The sequence below is a fragment of the Ursus arctos genome, unplaced genomic scaffold, assembly GCF_023065955.2.
Source record: "Ursus arctos isolate Adak ecotype North America unplaced genomic scaffold, UrsArc2.0 scaffold_3, whole genome shotgun sequence".
NCBI classification, from domain to species: domain Eukaryota; kingdom Metazoa; phylum Chordata; class Mammalia; order Carnivora; family Ursidae; genus Ursus; species Ursus arctos.
The window spans coordinates 69,310,529-69,326,899 of record NW_026622985.1 but is presented as its reverse complement, the minus strand read 5'-3'; the positions used below and the strand labels follow the sequence as shown (position 1 = coordinate 69,326,899).

At 35.7% G+C, this 16,371-nt stretch overlaps 1 pseudogene; it reads left to right on the top strand.

Annotated features, from left to right (window-relative positions):
- The first annotated feature begins 224 nt into the window (after positions 1 to 224).
- LOC113266482 (glyceraldehyde-3-phosphate dehydrogenase-like) lies at positions 225 to 1,648 on the top strand (annotated as a pseudogene).
- The last annotated feature ends 14,723 nt before the right edge of the window (positions 1,649 to 16,371 follow it).

The window sequence follows — 16,371 nt, the reverse complement described above, 5'->3', positions numbered from 1 at the left end:
CTTGATATTTCAACTGGATGTTTGCCTATTCATTAACTAGAGTAATCACATAAAAATAATAAAACTTGAATTCTAAGTAAATGTACAAATTGGTTATAAATAAAAAAAGATAATAACACAAAACAATAGATCTTTATATATGTATAATGCTTTATAATCTGTAAGTTTTTTCTATTGGGTTCTTAACAGAAATGATTTGTGATTGTTAAGGTTGTAGTCTTCAATCAAAACTTGTCTCTGTGAAGAATGAAACACTAAGAAACCTAGTTTTACTCCAGCAGCGAAGACAGTATGAAGCTGTTTATAAAAACTTAGCACATGGCTATAAAAACATAGCACATGGCTCTCTGCTTCTCCCAATTCAACAGACAGCTGCATCTTCTGGTGCAGTGCCAGCCGAGTCCCCAAGACACAGTGGTGAAGGTTGGAGTGAACGGATTTGACTGTATTGGGTGCCTGGACACCAGGGCTGCTTTTAACTTTGGCAAAGTGGATATTGTCACCATAAATAACCCCTTCATTCACCTCAACTACATGGTCTACATGTTCCAGTATGATTCCACCTGTGACAAATTCCAGGGCACCATCAAGGCTGAGAATAGGAAACTTGTCATCAATGGTAAGCCCATCTCCGTCTTTCAGGAGCAAGGTCCCACCAACATCAAATGGGGTGATGCTGCTGCTGAGTATATTGTGGAGTCTCCTGGGGTCTTCACCACCGTGGAGAAGGCTGGGGCTCACTTGAAGGCTGGGGTCTAGAAGGTCATCATTTCTGCCCCTTCTGCTGATGCCCCAGGTGTTTGTGATGGGTGTGAACCACGAGAAGTATGACAACTCCCTCAAGATTGTTGGCAGTGCCTCTGGCACCACGAACTGCTTGGCCCCTCTGGCCAGGCTCATCCATGACAATGTCAACATGTGGAGGAACTCATCACAGTCCATGCCATCACTGCCACCCAGAAGACCGTGGATGGCCCCTCTGGGAAGCTGTGACGTGATAGCCAAGGGGCTGCCCAGAACATTATCCTTGTTTCTGCTGGCACTGCCAAGTCTCTAGGCAGGGTCATCCCTGAGTTGAATGGGAAGCTCACTGGCATGGCCTTCCATGTCCCCACCCCCATTGTGTCAGTCGAAGATCTGACCTGCTGCCTAGAGAAAGCTACCAAATATGATGACATCAAGAAGGTGGTGAAGCAGGCATTCGAGGGCCCCCTCAAGGGCATCCTCAACTACACTGAGGACCAGGTTGTCTCCTGTAACTTGAACAGTGACACCCACTCGGATGCTGGGGCTGGCATTGCTCTCAGTGATTACTTTGGCAAGCTTGTTTCCTGGTAAGACAGTAAATTTGGCTACAGCAACCAGGTGGTGGGCCTTGTGGTCCACATGGCCTCCAAGGAGTAAGAGCCCCCTGAACCACCAGGCCCAGCAAGCGAAAGCAGCCCTCAGCTGCTGGGGAGTCCTTGCCCCAACTCATCCCAACACGCTTAGAATCTCCTGACCTCCACAGTTTGCATCCCAGATCCCCGAAGAAGGGGAGGGGTTTGGGGAGCCCTACCTTGTCATGTACCATCAATAAAGTATACTGTACTTGGCCAACCCCCTCACCCCCCAAAAAAACTTAGCACATTTTGGCATTCATTTGACCATCTCCCTTTCTAACCAAAAAGTCAAAAAGAAGGAATTTCCATTACTCAGTGTACTCTATTTACTTCTGCTCAGTTATAGTAAACTTCCTACAATTTATAGTATGGGTTAAATTATTTTATTTTTCTCTACCAAGAATTTCAATTATTGTTAAAGAGAGTTATCTGAATCAAGTGGATCTAAGTAACACTATCACAAAGAATTTTAATGCCAAGGGAAAAAAAAGGTGAACAACTTACCTTACAAAATTGTGCTTTCCTAATTTGACATATTTTTCATAGCAAAGGAGAAGAACAGCCAGTATTTGTGTTTGTGAAATGGATATGAATATGAATTTTTGAATGAACATTTGAAAATATTTAAAACAGAAGTCAGCATTTCTAAACTGAAAGGATTTATTTGTTTGTTTGATTGTTCATCTATTGAGCCTTTATACTCATCATTTTAAAGCTTGGAAAATTGAGAATCAGAAAACTAGGATATAATAACAAAGTTGTACACGTAACTAAAATGTAAAGGCAGGGGAAAAAACATTTAAAAGAAGAGTGAGGGAAGGTTTTAGAGCAGTAAAGATGAAAACATGACAGCAAGTAAGTTGTGAAAGTAAGATTGCACCCCTCTTCCAACTTCTCACAGTCCCTGTTTAAAAGATCCTCTTGAAATTTTATTTTCAGATCTTTTCCACCTATTTCCTTCTTATTTAACATCTGATTAACAGCTTGTGGGGAAATAAATGCTTCTACATTTATCTGTTAGCAGAAGTTTGAAAAATTATGGATGTGGAATATAGAGTTTACCTTTAAAAAATTTTTTATTTAAATTCAATTAGTTAACATATAGTGTATTATTAGTTTCAGAGGTAGAGTTTAGTGATTCATCAGTTGCATATAACACCCATGCTCATTTTATCAAGTGTCCTCCTTAATGCCCACCACCCAGTACCCCATTACGCCACCCATCCCCCCTCCAGCAGTCCTCAGTTTGTTTTCCAATAGAGTATACTTTTTAAAAAGAAGATTCAATAGTTCAGTTATTTGTAGTTTCTTCATGACATATTTGTATCATTGAATCATTGAATAATTTTGCAAAACTAATAGTTTGTAGCTTTTTACGTAGACTGGATGCATTATCAGTATAAATACCGTAAGGTACACTGATTCATTTTCTTTCCTTATTTTGGTAACAGTATTTGCTACATTGCTTTAGTATTTATGATGTCAAGATGCAAGAGACATAATTGAAGTGAGGACACAATAGTCATTATACATTATACCTTATACTAGGAGAACCCTGCTGCAAAATTGAAATTGAACAGGTATTTCCATACATATATCCATTCATAAAAATTAAGATACTCTCAGTATAAGCCATAGTATATTCCCAGTGCAATTTATAAGACCTACTACTTACAATAAAATTTCACAAAAGATTTAAATCTACCAAAAACATGAATGCTGCTGTTTTCAGCAAGTTGTAAGTGGCTGGGAGCCAAGCTACAGCAATTCATGCCAGAAAATCTGTACACCAGAGCCTTATAGAGAATGATTAGTTAACATCATTTTAATGATGAATTAATGAGCAGTAAAAGCATTCTAATTCCAATATGTACAAAACCTTCTATTTGAAGACACAGGACTAGAGAGAACAGATCCATGACCTTTGTGGTACTGGCAAAGGTTGGGTTCACTACAGTTAACGCCCAATCCGTCTTTCAAGGTTAACTACACATGCCATGCTGGGAAATGAAACAATTACTAACGAATTTTATAGGTATATTCTGTCAAATTTAAAAGGCAATCAGAAGTCTAAATGAAAATTATGCCTGGGGAAAGCATATAAAAAGAGAGACTAGAAAGGTGTGTGTAGGTACTGCTATGTGCTTATTTCCTTAAAAAGATGCCTTCAGAAGAAGGCAACATAAACTTTTCAAGTACACAAATGAAAATCCTTATACTGAATGAAGGGAATACTCAGCTTATGGGAATGGAAGTGTATTCAGGAAGGACAGCATCTAATCATCTGGGCAACACTAGCACAGCAAGGGTAGATGATTCATTATTCTGTAATTAACTTTTAATTAACTTTACTCTGCTTTACTTATTTTAGAAAATTAAATAAACTTCATTTTATTGCTCATGCTAAACCAATGAGCAGAAGCTAGAGTTCTGCTCTAATTAAAATAAGCAGTTGAGCAAAATTGTGTGTAAAGCATAATGAAGAACTGTTTCTGTCCCATTGATATATTTCTTATGTTCTGAAACACTTTGATAGGTTTTTCAAGAATTCCATTAGTTAGGCACTGAAGTCTTCTAAAATGTGTGATTTAAGAAATAATATTATAGGCCAGTCTTAAGTATGGGGCACATAATTGATTTAAACTTATTAAGTAACATTTCAAATTAGATGATTAAGAGAAATGAGAGAGAGAGAGGGAGGGAGAAGGAGGGAAGGGGAGAAGGAAGAAAGGAGACAGAGACAGGAAAAATTTGAAATTGTGGTAGTTCATCAGTCATCAGAGTAATATAGATAGATTTTCGTGGCAACAAAAAAAGGGAAGTCATAGAGCTAATACAGTAAGATTACATATTCAGCAAACTTTTTTATATCCTTGCTCTTTTATTCATTTTTAGACATTCGTCACATGTTTTGGTGTTAAGCCTAAGACAGCGAAATTTAATAATCAAGTGTTCTAATTGTTCTAATCATATGCTACAAAAGAATATTTGACAGGAGAATGAATTACATTTAATTTGGTGAACTTGATCTATAATGTTCTTAATATAAAAGTCAAATGAAATTACTTCATTTGAACATCTAAATTATTAATGTATTTTCTATTTTGTTTATAATTCTTATAATTCTTAAAGTACATAAAAAAATCCACATAACTCTAAGATATCAATTATTAAAATACTTTATCTCACCAGTTAAGAGCTTTTGGCTTCCTTGCTGACAATCACTAGCATTTCCTTTCCAGAATAATAATCCAGTGACCACTTTATTCTGATTTCAGTTTTGAACTTCTGAAATCTTTCTTCTGATTATTATCTCTCTGATTTCTACCTTCTCCAGTTTTTAATGCCTTCTGAATCTGTTTTTTTCCTTATTATGTGCTCTTATTAAATATTCTGTGTTCTCTAAGGATGTCATCCCCTTCTGGTTTCACTTACTTTTCTCCCCAGCCTTTTTATATGGTCAACCTTGTCAAAAGTATGAGGACTAGCATCCTATAGATTCCTCACCCTATCATAAATTCCTAGACAACCAGTTTTCACTTGTGAAAAGCTTCCTCTTTCTCCATTGAAAAGTATCGATTGTTGCAAAGTAATGTGTACAAGAAACTAGGGAAGTGAAACAAATCAGGCCAAATGCCTTGATTGGATCAAAATCATCTTTAGCTAGAACTTTACCATACTGTTAAGTCTACTTAGTTCATCTCGATACAGAGAAGGTGATCAGAATTTAAAAAAAAAAAACATACTGTTTCTTTTTTTGTCTGTCTTAAAGTGAGGGAATTAATGAATTGGGTCCACAGCAAATTCTTTTCCTTTAACTTCAACTAAAAACTTCCTTGTTTGCAATAATTCCTTTATTCATCTTCAACTACACCCTGTACCGAGAGAACAGCAAGCTTCTTCTTACTCTTTAAAGCACCTCTCTTAAAACAAAAAATCCAGAGCTTTTGAGAATGTGATAGAAGGTTCACTCATAGGAGGAAAGAATGAAAGAAAGTAAAATCTGAAGTTTGAACAATGAAAAAGACAAATGATTGAAAGCAACAATGGATTTTTAAAATTTAGAGAATTAACATTTATTTTTCTAGTATCTTTTTAAGAAAAGGAAATATATGTTAGCATTAGGTTTTCCTTTTTTCTCAGGTGGAAAAGTATTATAGAAATAAAATTGTTTTTAGTGATCTCTATTATTATTATTATTATTATTATTATTATTATTAAACTTAGTAGAGGTTCTAAACCTGTATATTTAAGGCAATTATAAATAGTATGCTCTGTGTATCTCTGTATGTGTCAAAAGTATATGTAAATCTATTATAAACTCTAGCTATCAGCACTTAAATGTATTGCTCTTTATCAAATGCAAGAACATAGCCAAAAACTGGAAATCATTGGGTGTCGTACTAGAATAGTTGATCAAAGTATAGGCTAAAATTTTTCGTTTATTTAAACTGCTTTCCCAGTTTTGGTATAGTTTCCGAGGATGAGACTTAATGGAGAATCATACATACCAGACTGGCAGCTAGCACATTTCACACATCCTGAACAAGTGTATCTTCTGATCCTGTGAGCCTCACTGTTTTCCATTCTTTCCTTCATCATTTCTGATTTATTCTCTGTACTTGTACATACATCATTTTCAGGCGTTCTCTAAACTTTATGTATTGTCCTTGGTTTTTATTTCTAATGCCAAATCCTCTTACTGTTGCAGAGTATTTCTTAATATCATATAAGGCTGAAACATTTTCTTCTTTAGTTTCAGATCAGTGCTCCTTGTACTCCCATCTTCTGATGCTTTGAATAATCACATTCTTTCATTTATACAGATACTTGTAAGGTATTTATAGACTGTGATCAAATCCCCTTCAATCTTCTCCTCTCTTGACTATATAAATGTCTAGGACCCTATATCTCATCCAACACACTACTTCTATCATTTTTGCCCTTCTTTTTTATTATTAATTTTCCATTAACTCTCTCAGTTCTTGTACAACTTTTCCATTGCCAATAAATAGAAATGCAGTAACTCATTTATTTTTGTCATTAGGCCAAGTAAGATTTAATCCTTGACAAGAAGGTTTCGTTAGGGTGTCAAGTTATATATTCATTATATGGACTGTACTTACTCTTCACTTATTATATATTCAATTGTTTCTGGGTTGTAGTGCTTATTGCTCCTTTAATTTCTATGTATTACTTCTCTGAAAGACCCTCAGTTCTCTGAGTCACTAGAAATGCCTGTATTGACTCTGGAAAGAGTATTCTATCCACAGTAATTTGCTGAGTACAACTGCAGAAATGTGGAATTGAGCTTGTATTCATTCATCATAAACTTAACTAATTTCAAATGTGATTATTACTTCTGAACTTTCTATATCTGTCCATTTAGTGGGAGTTTTTCTAAATAAATAGCAATGCTAATTAGCTTGGCTATTTCTATGCTTGTGTGGGTGTATGTATGAATATATTTACATATATATATTTGCAAAAGTAGTTATAGGTGTCCTGTACATCCATATTTATGAAAAAAATAGTTACAGGTGTTCTACTGAATTTTTAAATGAATTGGTAATAGAGATCGTGAAGAATTTACTTGAGATACTTATTTGGCTCTCTGATAAAAATGAACCCAAATACAATAATAAAAAAATACATAAAGACCCCTGATTGAAGAATTGAGAAAAAAAATAGGGCAGTAGGGTATGTGTCTATTAGTTGGGGTGTTATTAAGTTCACAGGTCTTAGAAATAGTGCCTTCTTGTGAAATCATGTGCTAACTAACTATCCCGTGCCTCATATTTTGGTTCAAAGAAAATTTATATTATGGCAAAAAAATTGTCTCTAAAATGCAGTTTGTTATCTGTCAGTTCATACCTACGTGGAGGCATAGGAGGTTAATGTTCACTTATCACCTACTTTTCAATAACAGGTTTTGGATGAACTCTTCTGCTTTGGGTAATTTCTGCAGTGATGGTTAGTATAGCAAATTAAATCTGTTTCATGTTTATGTATTTTAATGGGGCTTTCAAAGTATTTTTCTAAAGTAATATTATTGAATATTCCCTAAGAATACCAACTTTGCAAATTCTTTTTTTTTATAATTTTTTATTATGTTATGTTAGTCACCATACAGTACATCCTCAGTTTTTGGTGTAGTGTTCCATGATTCATTGTTTGTGTATAACACCCAGTGCTCCATGCAATATGTGCCCTCCTTAATACCCATCACCGGCCTATCCCAATCCCCCCTCCCCCAAAGCCCTCAGTTTGTTTCCCAGAGTCCATAGTCTCTCATGGCTCATTCCCCCTTCTGTTTACCCCCCCCTTCCTTCTTCCCTTCCTTCTCCTACCGATCTGCCTGCTATTTCTTATGCTCCATAAATGAGTGACACCATATGATAATTGTCTTTCTCTGTTTGACTTATTTCACTTAGCATAATCTCCTCTAGTCCCGACCACGTTGCTGCAAATGTTGGGTAATCATTCTTTTTGATGGCTGAGTAATATTCCATTGTATATATGGACCACATCTTCTTTATCCATTCGTCTATTGAAGGGCATCTTGGCTCCATCCACAATTTAGCTATTGTGGACAATGCTGCTATGAACATTAGGGTACATATGGCCTTCTCTTCACTACGTCTGTATCTTTGGGGTAAATATCCAGTAGTGCAATGGCTGGATCATAGGGTAGCTCTATTTTTAACTTTTTAAGGGACCTCCACACTGTTTTCCAAAGTGGCTGTACCAACTTGCATTCCCACCAACAGTGTAAGAGGGTTCCCCTTTCTCCACATCCTCTCCAACATTTGTCGTTTCTTGCCTTGTCAATTTTTGCCATTTTGGCGTAAGGTGGTATCTCAATGTGGTTTTGATTTTAATTTCCCTGATGACTAATGATGTTGAACATTTTTTCATGTGTCTGTTAGCCATTTGTATGTCTTCATTGGAAGAGTGTCTGTTCATATCTTCTGCCCATTTTTTTATTTCATTATTTGTTTCTCGTGTATTTAGTTTGAGAAGTTCTTTGTAGATCTTGGATACCAGTCTTTTATCTGTAGTGTCATTTGCAAATATCTTCTCCCATTCCGTGGGCTGCCTCTTAGTTTTTTTGACTGTTTCCTTGGCTGTGCAGAGCTTTTTATCTTGATGAAGTCCCACAAGTTCATTTTTTCTTTTCTTTCTCTTGCCTTTGGAGATGTGTCATGAAAAAAGTTGCTGTGGCTGATGTCAAAGAGGTTACAGCCTATGATCTCCTCTATGATTTTGATGGATTCCTGTCTCACCTCGAGGTCTTTCATCCATTTGGAGTTTATCTTTGTGTATGGTGTGAGAGAGTGGTCAAGTTTCATTCTTTTGCATATAGCTGTCCAGTTTTCCCAGCACCATTTATTGAAGAGACTGTCTTTTTTCCACTGGATGTTTTTTCCTACTTTGTCAAAGATTAGTTTCCCAAAGAGCTGAGGGTCCATTTCTGGGTTCTCTATTCTGTTCCATTGGTCTGTGTGTCTGTACCATGCCAGTGCCATGCTGTCTTCGTGATCACAGCTTTGTAGTATAGCTTGAAATCTGGCAACATGATGCCCGCTTTGTTTTTCCTTTTCAACAGTTCCTTGGCGATTCTGGGCCTTTTCTGATTCCGCACAAATTTAAGGGCTGTTTGTTCCAGTTCTTTGAAAAATGTCATTGGTATTTTGATTGGGATGGCATTGAAAGTGTAGATTGCTCTGGATAGCATAGACATTTTAACTATGTTTATCCTTCTGATCCATGAGCATGGAATGTTTTTCCATCTTTTTGTGTCTTCTTCAGTGTCTTTCAAGAGTGATCTGTAGTTTGTGGAATATAGATCCTTTACCTCTCTGGTTAAGTTAATTCCGATATCATATGATTTTTGGTGCTATTGTAAATGGAATTGAATTCCCTAATTTCTCTTCAGTCTCATTGTTCTGATTGTCAATGTATCTTCAGTACATACTGCCTAATTTTTTTGGCATTGCCCTAAAGTTCTTCATGATAAAAATAAATGTATAAACTAAACATAGTAGAAGACAGCCCAGGCCACTTTTCCAAGGAGTCCTTGTCTCCAAAAGTTAGAGGATAATGTATAAAGAAAATAATAATGATAGTAGAAATGCTTTTGCAGGAGAACAGATATACAACTCTTCTCCTTTTTTTATATTTTCTTGGACCAAGGGAGCCAGCTTTGCAATATTGCTACAGGTAATTGCAATCCTAAGGCAAAAGGATCTATGCAAACAACTCATTTTCTGTCTCATTGTCCCTATGATGAAATACCAAATGTGTGTACTCTCTTTTAGTCATATATTATTGTGCATTTTATCCTCTTAGAACTCCCTCACAGGATCAATGCACAAATTCCTATTCCTCTATTGATGAGAATAGAAATTTCTTCAGTGGATATTTAATATTCCCTTTTTGCATTCATTGTGGGGCTTTGCCCTCAGTTTGTCTCGATCTTCAGTATCTTCTTACGTATCATGATTATGTTTGGCTCCATGTGTTTTTGCCATTCCTTTGCCAGGTTTCCAGCCTTTTAGAACTTTAGCTTAGGTTTATAAACTTGGGTACATAGTCTCAGATATAAAGGAATAGGTAAACCCAGAGAAAGGTGACAAGGGACTTCACTATGGCTCATAATTAGAATTGATTAAGTTGGAGAATATTCTGAAATGTTACTGGACAGAGGTTGTAAGTCACAGCTAAGATAGGGAATTTGAATTTTTCCTATCGGTAACAGTCATCAAACAAATTATTAGGTAACAATTTTCTTTTTAAATATTTTTTAAAATGAAAAAGAAATTTGAGGACAATAATTCTGAGAGCATTGTAGTTGATTGTCTGGATTAGAGAAACATTGGTGGCTTGTTAGGTACTCATTCCACTTGTTCAGCTTAATAGCAGAGATGATGAATGTTGAGAAAAGAAGGCAGTATTCAATAAATTTTTTTGAGCTACAATGGGGGAAACACCTGTGGTGATTATGTTGGTGAAAGTGGAGAGAAATGGATGGATTCTAAAGACAGATAGGAGATAAAGTTGGCAAATCTTGAAGATTTTTTTGGATTTGGATGTGGAGAGAGGAGGAGTCAAGGCTTACTCCTAACTTTCTGGTTTGCCCAACTGAAAGGAGGCTGGGGCCATACACTGAGATGGAGGAGATGGACCATGATATGTGGGTTATTTTTAGACCTGTTTTGCCTAAACTTCCCTTTGAGATGTGGAGGAGGCAATATCGGTAGACAGTGGGCTATCTTAGTCTACAGCTCAGAGGAGAAGCCTAGGCTAGAGATGTATAAATTATGTTACTGTAGATATTAACTGAAGCCAGAGTAATGGATCAGGATACCTTTGAGAGAAATGCAGCATCAGCAGATGAAAGAGTCTAGAGGAGAGCTTTGAGAAGTCCCGACCTTTAAAGCCTGAATGATGAGCTGAAGGAGTAGTTCCACTGTGGTATAAGTAAAACAAACAAATTGTGATGTCACAGGAGCTAAGGAAATGTATTAAGAAGAAGGGAATAATCAACAGTGCTAAAACTGAGAGTTCAAGAAATTGAAAGGACCAAAACTTAACACAGAAGTAATTCATGACTAAACCAAAGTTATCTTTCAAAACTGTTTTGAGGAGAAGCCAGTTTGGAGTGTTTTAAGGAATGGTTGTGTAGCAAATTAATAGAGCTGGTGAGGGATAGGTAAGACATTCAAAAAGTTTGACTGTGAAAGAGAAGAAAGCTAGGACAGTAACTAGAGTGAGAAATGGGGTTGAGTTATATGTTCTAGAATGGACACTATTAGAGTGTGTGGTTGAGGGAAATTGTAGATAAAGTGAAGTGATAATTGGCTACCATTGCCTTCGTGTTTACACAAAATGTTCTCCTTCCCAAATTAAAGATATCCTATGGTAAAACAAAATGACATCGAATTTTGGGGTCCTGAAGGTCACAGAGATTGTGTAATCAGGAGTGTTAGTAGGTAGTTCATTGAAGGAAACAAAATTAATTTCGGGCCCTAAACTTGGGAGAGGAAAAGGGAAACCCATGTATTGCTCGTGTTTTTCATCTTGAATTATAAAAAAGTAACTGAGTAATTTTAATTGTCTCCTCTTTCGTTCTGTAATCCGCATATGGATAAAACAGGATTCCCTCAGCAGGTTGCAAGCTTGTGCCTCTAAACATATTTAGTTGAGCAAGAATGCAGAAAATGGAACCATATGTGTTTTCTTTCAAGGTAATCTGCTTCAGTAGTATTGTCAGCACATCTTGCCATACTTTAAAAAAATACTTTTTGTTGAATCATTTTGATGTCATCTATTAAACCTTCCTTGCAAATATGTATTCATTGTTTTATAGGATTTATGAAAATAATGGCCTCCATAGTAAGATATATTATAAGAAAGTTAAATCACAAACAGATCTTACAAAGATGTATTTCAAATATTCAGTACCACTTAGGAACGGCCATTTGAAACGGATAAGCCTTATATCAAGGTTTGACAGTCAATAAACATAGGTGAGTTTGGGACACAAATGAGATTCCTATAATAGTGATCCTTTAGGGAAAATCTCATGTTTCGAGGCAACTGGGTGGCACAGCGGTTAAGCGTTTGCCTTTCGCTCAGGGCGTGATCCCGGCGTTATGGGATCGAGCCCCACGTCAGGCTCCTCCGCTATGAGCCTGCTTCTTCCTCTCCCACTCCCCCTGCTTGTGTTCCCTCTCTCGCTGGCTGTCTCTATCTCTAATAAATAAATAAAATCTTAAAAAAAAAAAAAAAAAAGAAAATCTCATGTTTCTTGTTCATAGAATCCAAATCCTAGGGCTATTACTAATAACCCCCAGAGCTGCTTTACTTTCTTTGCTTTGTAATGATACTTTCAAACAGCATTTATGGATATTTTTGGCAATATTAACCTTGATGTGGCATTTAACATTTGCAAAACTGATGTATTTCTGTTGACATTGAGAGATCTGTTTACGTTGGGCCACTACACATATATTCAATGCAGTGCATCCTCCTCAGTGTTCTGTGCATTGAGTTTAGGCCTTATTTAAACTAGAACCTTGTCCCTTCTAATCAGATTCACCTCTGCTGCACCTCTCTCTCCCCACTAAATCCTTCACATGTGCTCTATGCATGGAGCTCATTCAGTAAATGCTCATTATTTAATAACAGCCACACTATTAGGAAATAAATAAACAAACAGTGAAATAAGCAAATGACAAAGTTTTCCCCACTATAAACTTTTGTAACTTATTCATTAGCTTTCTAAAACACTTTTTTCCCTAACATAAATGAAAGATTGTAGTACAAATCTATTGAATTGAAATGCTGTGCTACTCACTTCTGTCTCAGAATATATTTCTTTTTTTCCTTTTTCAGACTTACTGCCTGGTTTCCAAAGAGATTATAGCTTGATTTTGTACCCATACAGTTTTCCCTTAGTCAGTTGCATGGCAGCCAGATATTCTAGTTAGTTTATTCCCTATCACATGCTGCTCTGTCAAAACTGTTCACTTACATTTTTCACAGATCACTACTAGCCATGAACAACATTATTCTGCAGAAAACCTGCTGTCCGTGCTCTCTACACTAGCTGCTGTTACACCCAGCACTTTCCTTCTTTCTCCAGGACATGTCACTCATCTCATGTGTTTCAGGAAATGCCAGCTGTCCCTTATATCTAGCACACTATCCCTCCATCAGGGACATTTTACACGTATTCTGTATTCATTTTACTGGGCACTTTCTTCTATCTAGCAAATACCATTCATTCATTCACTCCTTCGGTCTTCTCTCATCAAATGCTGTATTTCCTATCGTAGGGATAAAGTTTTCTAATATATTTCTCTTTTCCCCTCATGACAATATTTTTTTATTCAGCCATTTCTTTTTTTTTTTTTAAGATTTTATTTATTTATTTGACAGAGAGAGACAGCCAGTGAGAGAGGGAACACAAGTAGGGGGAGTGGGAGAGGAAGAAGCAGCTCCCAGCAGAGCAGGGAGCCCCATGTGGGCCTCCATCCCAGGACCCTGGGATCATGCCCTGAGCTTAACGACTGAGCCACCCAGGCGCCCCAATTCAGCCATTTCTTTTACTCTGAAAAAATGTATCTCCCATCTTCTGTCAGGAGCATTTGCAAAAAGAACACTTTCCAATAACAAAATGTATGTTTGAAAGTATATATCATTATCTGTTTTTCTGAGTGGATCAGAACAGTTGAGGCTATACACAATCTAAATAGGTAGTGAAGGGCCATCACTGGACTCTTGCAACTGTGTATTTCTTTTTTTGTGGAAGGATATGGGATATTATACAAATAGGAAAGATATTTCCCTGTAATAAAAGCTATAATGTTAAAAAGAGAGTAACATTCATAGCTTTAATCTATGGCAATGAGTTTTATCAGTAAGAATGTCAGAGAACATAAGCAGTTAAGATTCCTGGAGGCAAAACGTACCCAATTAAGGTGATTTACCACATTCCAAAATGACTTGACAAGTACATTTAACTCTCTGAAATGATATCTGTTTTTATATCTGTCATGGATTAGAAAATTATGGGAATTCAAGATATCATCATCACCATCACCGTCATCATCATCATCAAAGACATTTATTAAGTATATTTCTATGATGGATCAGCTACTTAAACCTTTTAGATATATAGTTCATGCCATCAAAGAAGTTCTAGTCCGCTGCAGTGATATTAAATACCTATGTTGAATATATGCATACATTAAGTCAATGAATGCCCAGATTAAATAACACTTTGCTGTTCTATTAAATTCAACATATTTATTGTAAGATAAATCAGTTGCTGATGATTTAGATCAGGGGTCAGAAAACCTTCTCTGTAAAAGGCAGACAGTAAATATTTTCAGCTCTGTGGGTCAGATGGTGTCTGTGACAACTATTCAACTTTGATGTTATAGCACAAAAGTAGCCATGGAAATACATAAATGAATGATCATGGCTGTGTTCCTATAAAATTTTATTTACAAAAATAGGCAGTGGGATTTATTTGACTCACAAGCCATTGTTCGCTGTCTCTGATTTAGATGATAGAAGAAACTAACATTATTTATAGTCTTATTTCTTTATAAGAAGCAAAATTAAACAGACTTTATGATAAAGGGAGAACAATATGAGCTATCAAGCCAACCCAAGCTTTCAAGACAGAAAAGAAAATTCTTAGAGACCAAAAACAATAAGAAATGACAAATCCAGGGAGGCAAATTAGTACTAAAACCTATAAGTGGTGTGGAATATTTCCCACTCTCCAGTAGCCTAAAGGTTTTGATTGAATGATTCACGGGAGAAGGACTGAAAGCAAAGACTAGGGTCTCTGTGAGGTAGAAAGTCAGACTTTAAATCTCTATGTAAGGTTCTAACTCTGATAGATATCAGTGGGTAGTCTTAAAATATAAATAAAGGTTACCTATATTTATCTTTTTAGATAGATAGGCAGACAGACTTAGGTTATAGGGATTGATAGTTTTACATACTGAAAATTCCAAGATACATGGGCTTAGATTTTCAATTTTCATTATCTTTGTATCATCAAAAAGTATAAAGTCATAATTTCATTAAAAGTGGTTGTACTTGTAGGCGTCTAGAGTAAGCAAAACCCCAGACGTAGCAAATTTTTTCACACAGAGTTTCAAGAAATATGAACTCATAGGAAAAAAAAAAACGTAAAGCATGTGCAGAAAGAACTAAGCTACTGTGAGTGAGATCTATAGAACCATTAACCGGAACCATATCAGGCCAGCAACTTGTACATATTAGAATTATATGTAAAACATAAAATTAATAAATGTTTAAATAAAAGAGAATCAGAAGTGTGAGTAAAGAGCAAGACATCACAGCTGTCAAGGCAGTTTTTAAAAGATCATAGAAATAAAAATATAAAAACTGAAATTAGAAACCAATTGGGACAATTAAATAGCAGATTAATCACAAGTGAAGAGAGAATGAATAAATTGGAGGATGGAACTGGAGAAATTGTCCAGAAATCAATACAATGAAATAAAGAAATGGGAAATATAAAAGACATTTTAAAAGACATGAAGAATAGAGTAAGAATAGTGTTAGAAGTTATAAGGTATACGTAATTTGATTTCTGTAAGTAGAGAATAGAATAGAATGAACAGGCAATATTCAAGGTGGTAATTAATGGCTATGAAATTACCATATTTGAAGCCCCACCAATCATAAGAAAGATACATCAAAAGGCATCCCCACCATGGCTCACTATAATGAAATATTGACTGAGAACAAAGATGGATTACAGAGGAATAACAATTAGATTGATACCTGATTTTGCAAAAGACTGACAATGGAATCCAGATAGCTAAGGAGTAATATCTTCAAAATTCTGAGAAAATACAATTTCCAACATAGAATTATATATCCTATAAAATTATTTTTCAAGAATAAGAGTAAAATACTTTTCTTAGGTAGGGCAAATTTGAGAGAGCTTACTACCAACAGATCTCTAAAGAATTTCTGAAAGATGAGCTTCATGAAGAACTTAAAAATCATTAAGAAGGAAAGACTGAGAGCAATTGAAGAATGGTAATCAGAGAAACTAGCAAGCATAAGGTTAATCCAAATAAAACTTGATGGTATAAGACAGTAGTAACAATATCCGATTTGTGAATACTGAATGTTAGAATTTAAATATTATGTATGAAAATATGTTTAGAGATAAAACACTCTAAGGTTTTCATAATGTTTGAGATGAGAAAATGGATATTTAACTCTGGACATGTAAATTTAAATATGCATGCTAACATTTTTGGAATGACCACTATTAGAATAGATATAGTGTGTAACTTCCAAACTAATGGAATATAAATATGTGGGAGTTGGGAAGGGAATAAAGAAGCAAGCAGGCAATAAAAACAAAAATATTCTATATCAATTTTTTTAAAAAAAGCAAGTAAAGATAAAAACGATAGAAGAA